We start from the raw sequence: 6678 nt of genomic DNA, 5'->3' as shown, positions 1-6678 counted from the left end.
TTTGTAGGGTAACAATATGCAGGTGAGGTAACAAGGTTTAGTGAGCAGGAAGAATCAGAGGCAGAGGGCAATTCATACTCTGAGGCAGAAAATGAGGTTGGAGAAGTGTGGAACTAGGAGACAGAGAGATAGGTTGCTTCAAAAGCCATGGAGTCTCCTCCTCCCTCTGGCTCTCGCTTGGTCTCCAAGGACATGCAGAAAAACGAAGCAGGCTGAACAGAAATCAGTTGTGCAAAGGCGCAGATTGAAACTGCTGAATACAGTCGTACCTTGGTTTTCGAACAGCTTAGTTCACAAGCAACGTGGAACTCGAACATCGCAAACCCGGAAGTAGGTGTTCCGGTTTGCAAACTTTGCCTCAGAAGCTGAATGTCCGGCACAGCTTCCGATTGGCTGCAGGACACTCCTGCAGCCAATCAGAAGCCACTCCTTGGTTTACGAACGTTTCGGAAGTCGAACGGACTTCTGGAATGCATTCTGTTCGAAAACCCGCGTACAACTATATGTATATACTTTATAATTTGTGTAAATGAGAAGTAAAAATTAGTAGCATGATAGAACATTCAAGCACTCCATGGCTAAATTACCTCCAAAGCTTGTGGAACTCAAGGCCATGGAGAAACGGCAGGCATTGGAGTGATGCATGCACTGGAAGTGCACAAACAGCCTTAGGATCAGAACTAACGGCATATTTGTGCCATCTGGGGAAGCAGGAGAAAGAAAGAAAAAATCGCCAATCAGCTCTTTGCTTTAACAGGTGGTGGTAATCTTTCTCTGGTCAAGAGGGCATCCACCCTGTTTGACCCCAGCTGAAAACTTTAACAAATTCATCAAGGGAAGTCTCATGAATACAATGTTGCAGTGGTTTATGCTTGGTCACGGGTCACCAAAGCTGACCTACCTTTCTTTGTACCTTAAAGCAAATTAATCAAGTCAGTTTCACGTGAGATTACACTCCACTGAAAAGTTTTTGGCAGCAGGTAATAAAGACGATCAACATGACTGTACAGAACAATCTTAAATTTGCAGAGAAGTCGAGAAGCAGCTCGCATTCTTCCCAGACAGTAGTTTATCAATTCCCCGTTGCTGTGAGAAGGGCAGGAATGCAGAGTGTGCTAGAGATAAACTGACTCTCTCAAGTGACACAGGCAATGTCAGAAGGCGGGAGTGGGGGAAGCAGTTCTGGAAGGAGAGTTAATTCATCCAAGGAGCAGATGTATGGGACAGTTCTTAAACAGAACGTGGGGTCCACGTTTGCAGATTGCTAAATTATCCATCACGTGTTTTCCTTGTGACAAATGACTCTGCTTTCTTCAATCATTTCCTGTCCTAATTCAAAATGCTGGCTTTGACCTATAAGGGATTATAAGGGACATTCTATTTTCCATCAGTATCACTGGGTGGGAGAGGAGGCGCTTTTGTGCCCATTAAGATTTTTTGAAAAGCTTTTCATGATACAGACAACCCCTTCCCCAAAGTCCAGCTATGTCAGGACTTAGGTAAGGTATAGGTCAGCAATTAAAACAACAGAGAAGTCAGTAAAGTTAACTCTTTATTCCAAGTGAAACAGAAGCAGTTTGGCCTAGTGATCCCAGCAACCCTTCTCTGCAGCTTTTGCCCTGATGGGGTAGTTGTAAGGACTGAAGGCCCCCACCATCCCACTGCCCACTAATGCTACTCCTCTTCAGCGTCTATCCCAAGCAGTTTCTTTTTTTTTTAAATCATATTTATTAAAATTTTTCCAATAATAACAGAGTAAGAAAGATAGAAAAGATAGAGAAAGAAAGAAAAAGAGAGAGAAGCTTAAATCCTTATTTTCATAACCTTCTTTCTGGGACTCCCTCCTTCCCCTCCCGACTGTATTCCCCTTTCCTTCAGTTGGTTCCACAAGCTCTCATTCCCAATTTAAAACCAATATGTTTAACCCATTAGCCAAAGTTTATACAATCTTACCATCGCTCCTCATCTTTAACAGAAAGAATAAAAAGATTTTCCCCCCAAGATCTGTCCCAATTTCCTTCCACGAGCTCCCCCTTTTTTAAAAAAACATGTTAAATTAAAATACCAAAGTTATATGAACAAATAGAAGACAAAAGATATAAGAAATCAAAAAGTTGGTTACGTAGCCTTTGGATTCCAAAACTCCCCCTCCCTTTCCCGGTTTGAATTCCCCATGTCCATCAGTCTATATGTTATCAGCCTGGAGATCTCAAGTCCATAGCCAAATTTTTCCCCGTTTCGCCTTGCCGGTTTTCTTTTAATTTGTTTATTTTAATGATGTTTAACTTCAAAAATCCAGTCAAATAGAGGCCTTTAGTTTCCTTAGTCTTTGTTGCTCCTCCCATTGTTCTTTCCGTGTCGTAATTAGTCCTTTGATCTTTTTATTCCTTACTTTCTCAGGTTTCTTATCTTGTTCAGCTGCTAAAACGTTCTTTTTCCGAATTCTGGTATCTCTACAGAGGTTTGTTATTCAGGAACAAAAACTTACGTCCAGTCCCTTCCTTTCTTCAATAGAAAATTCTATTGTCTCCTTTTAGTGTAAACACCTCTGTAGACAAAATACTGTTTCCGTTTTGCCGCTTTCCCAGAGAATAAGTCCTGTGCTCAGCCCAGAGTAATTTTCCACATACGACCACTTGTAATGTCCCGAAACCCCTCTAGGGGGATTGCAGTAACTTTGTATCCTCTAATCCAAAAGTCAAGTTGTTGTTTCTTTTCTTCCCGACAATTTATGTCCAAATAATGTCAATTTGTAACAGAGTTAGCCAACAAAATACTTGTAACAAAGTCCTCTTTATATTCTCAAGCTTTGACAGCTACTATGACAGCTGTCAAAGTCTCCGTCTCTCTTCGCCAGGCTTTGCGAATCACCCCGGTTCCCAGGGGGGGTTGCCTTTTCCCTCTCACCCTCCACTCTTCTCCTCCAGCACAATTCTTGTAATTTCGCGTCGTGGAATTAATGATTTTTATCAGCGATAAACTTCTGAATCGATCTTGGTTACCCAGTCCTTGTTTTAGAATGTTTACAGTCATGGGAGGATTGACTTCCTTTTAAGATCGCCCCCGCTCGTGCCGAATCTGAAAAAAAATTCTTTTTTTCTCCTTTTGTGCCCGGTTTCCCAATTACTCACGGGTTGTTGTTGATAGTCCGAATTTCAAATGGAAGAAGCCAGCGCTCTCCGTCGAATGGCATGCGGCTGCGCTCGGCAGGGGAAGCGATAGACCCAAAGCACCACGCCACTTCCCGGCACCCGATCTGAAGCCTTTAAAAAGGCTCTTTCACGAGTCGGGAGGGCGCTAGCGGTGCCAGCTGGGTCCCCATGTCCACGGGCTCCGTGCCCGTGGTTTTTGAGGGTCCCCGCGTCGCCGGCGCGGTAGGACCCAGCCCCTGCCGAGCAGACTCCCTCCGGAGCTCGGAGGGAGTCCGCCATTCGGCGATGGCACCAACCAGGAGGTCTATCCCAAGCAGTTTCAATCTGCACCTTTGCACAACTGATTTCTGTTCAGCCTGCTTCATTTCTCTGCATGTCCTTGGAGACCAAGCGAGAGAGAAGTGAGCCGTTCTCAAAGTAAAGGAAGGATTGAACTCTGATTGAACCAGCAAGACTCTGGGAGGGGTGTGTATAATAGTCTCTCTGTGCCTGTGTCTCTAGCCCCCTCGGCCCAGGTTGTTTTATTCACAAAAGAACTTTTACAGAGTGTTTGAAAGAACCAATCAGATTTCTTCTGTGCATTTCAACAAACCCACGTGGGGGACAAAGTTAAACTAATTAAGCACACATATTTATGGGGTAAACAAATAACAGAACTACAAAGGAGGACATTTGGCAATCCCGGAGGTGATAAACAAGCAATACATATGATAAGAAGGATGGCCAGGAGGACAGTGATCATGTGAACCCTGTTTCCTGGCCCTAAGATTAACATCCTGAGATTAACATATTGGAAAGGCTCCTTCAAAGAAGCTTGCCCACTATCTTTATGGCCCAAGATGCCTGCCTGGCGACAACTGAGCTGTGTATGTGACTTGTGAAGCAAGAGAAATGGACAGTAGAGGAAATGGCCAGAGATGCAGAGGGTTGTGGGATTTGATCAGAAATTATTGTCAATATATCAAACCCAGTCAACACAATGCATTCATCGTGGACACAATGGCTTGATGCATATTTTATAATTCCTCATAGTAATCCCACCTGACCCCACACTCTGGATATTTGCACTCCTACATCGAAACTGGGTGCAGCCAGAGGGAGGAGGAGACTCCATGGCTTTTGAAGCAGGCTACCTCTCTGTCTCCTAGTTCCACACTTCTCCAACCTCACTTTCTACCTCAGAGTCTGAACTGTCCTCTGCCTCCAACTCTTCCTGCTCACTAAACCTTGTTACTTCACCTCCATATTGTTACCCTACAAAGAGGTGGCTAAAAATTAGCCGCTGTTTCTTTAATGCTTAAAAAGCTGGGTCAGCATGAGTCAGCGGCCTGCACCGGGCTGTCTATATAGAGTGAGAAATGTTAGTTTGGTGTTGGATTGGTTGGTTGGTTAGTTAGTGAAAGCTGGTAGTGTTGATGTGTGTACAGTTGGTCAGTCGCTTTTGCAGAAAGACTTTTAAGAATAAAAGCAGAAAGTACTCTGCAAGGATACTCTCCTCGCGGACTCTTTTATGCCGACAAGGGTCCAAGGACCAGGCTGAGGTGACAAAGGGAGGTCAGAACCTTCTTTTTTCTTTTTTTTACAAACACTGTAAAAGGTCTTAGTTCCTCTGGTTCTTAAAGCCAAAAGAAGATAAACAATGTGTGGAAAGGATTCCGTTTTATGCAAGCAGGAGCAAGAGTGGCCCAGAGGATATCTCCAAAAGCTGGGCAACCTGTATGCCCTTCAAGGCACTTTTATAGCTTTCTGGGCAGCAGTCGCCACCACCCCTGGTCCCTGAGCAACGCCACGCCCCAAAGAGAGGTGCTGCCAGGCCTGCATGGGGGAAAGGCTCCCCTTTGGCACTTGCCACTCAGTTCCCAGGCAGGCCTTGCACCCAGATGGCCAGGCTGAACATCTGATAAGAGGTGAATTAGGAGCGGAGTTGAGAGACAGACCAATAGCTGCTGCCACTGGGAGTATCTTGTGATGCACATGTAAGAGGCTTGAGAATTGTTGGTTGTTTCTTTCTTTCAGTGCGACAGCCCCCCCCCCCCCAGTTAGACCCAACTCGGTGAGCCTGCCCTGTACAGAAACAACCGTTGACAAGAAGGAAAGACCACCAGCTGCCAATGGCTAGTTTGATGGATGACCCTGCAAAAAAACAAGCACTTCTAAAACATGAAGTACAAAAGGTCTGTGACTAGTGGTGAGTTATTATGCATTGATTTTTATTGTTGCCAACATTCTTATTTAGAGGGCCTACTCAGGTGTTTATATTTTTTTTAAAAAAAAATATTTATTAAGATTTTACAAATTACAACAAACACCACAAAACACACAAACACAAACAAAAACAAAAAAGATCAAGCATAGTTTCAAAATCTTAATTTCTTAAATCCTACTTCAACGACCTCCTCTTACCTCCCCTTTCTGCATTCCCATTTCAAAAATTTAGTTCAGCAAATCCTTACCCTTAATTTCATCCAATTGTCATCCTCTCTTTTCTTTTAACTTAATCTTTACAGCTGTACTCCCTTTAATTTAAAAACCACGTCATTCTAAAATTCATTAATTTTACAATATTTCTTAAGATAGTTCTTAAATTTCTTCCAATCTTCTTCCGCCGTCTCTTTTCCCTGGTCTCGGATTCTGCTGGTCATTTCTGCTAGTCCCATATAGTCTATCACCTTCATCTGCCATTCTTCCAAAGTGGGTAGATCTTGTGTCTTCCAATACTTTGCGACGAGTATTCTTGCTGCTGTTGTAGCATACATAAAGAATGTTCTGTCTTTCTTTTGCACCAATTGGCCGACAATGCCCAAGAGAAAGGCCTCTGGTTTCTTAGGGAAGGTATATTTAAATACCTTTTTCATTTCATCATATATCATTTCCCAGAAAGCCTTAATCTTTGGGCACGTCCACCAAAGATGAAAGAACATACCTTCAATTTCTTTACATTTCCAACATTTATTATCAGACAAGTGGTAAATTTTTGCAAGCTTGACTGGGGTCATGTACCACCTATAAATCATTTTCATAATATTTTCCTTTAAGGCATTACATGCTGTAAATTTCATACCGGTGTTCCACAACTGTTCCCAGTCAACAAACATAATGTTATGACCAATATCTTGTGCCCACTTTATCATAGCTGACTTAACTATTTCATCTTGTGTATTCCATTTCAACAGCAAGTTATACATTCTTGACAAGTTCTTAGTATTGGGTTCTATCAGTTCTGTTTCTAATTTAGATTTTTCCACCTGGAAGCCAATTTTCCTGTCCTGCTCAGGTGTTTATAAAGCTTGTAAGAGTTTTAATTTGTCTTAGTTTATTCTATTGTGGTTTTGCCATTTGTTAAATAAAAGTATAATTTTATTGCTTTATCCTTTGGGAAACTGCTTTGAGGTTTTTTTCCCTACAACGAAGTGGAGCGTAAATTTTATGAAATTAATTAATTAAAGAAAGAAATGGGATTTACCGTGTGTGAAGCTACATTTAAATGAGAAGTACTGCAGCTCCATTACTGCTGCACTGCAGTTCA

This window comes from Podarcis bocagei (assembly GCF_964188305.1).
Source record: "Podarcis bocagei genome assembly, chromosome: 2".
Taxonomy (NCBI): domain Eukaryota; kingdom Metazoa; phylum Chordata; class Lepidosauria; order Squamata; family Lacertidae; genus Podarcis; species Podarcis bocagei.
Note: the sequence above shows the minus strand (reverse complement) of the source record.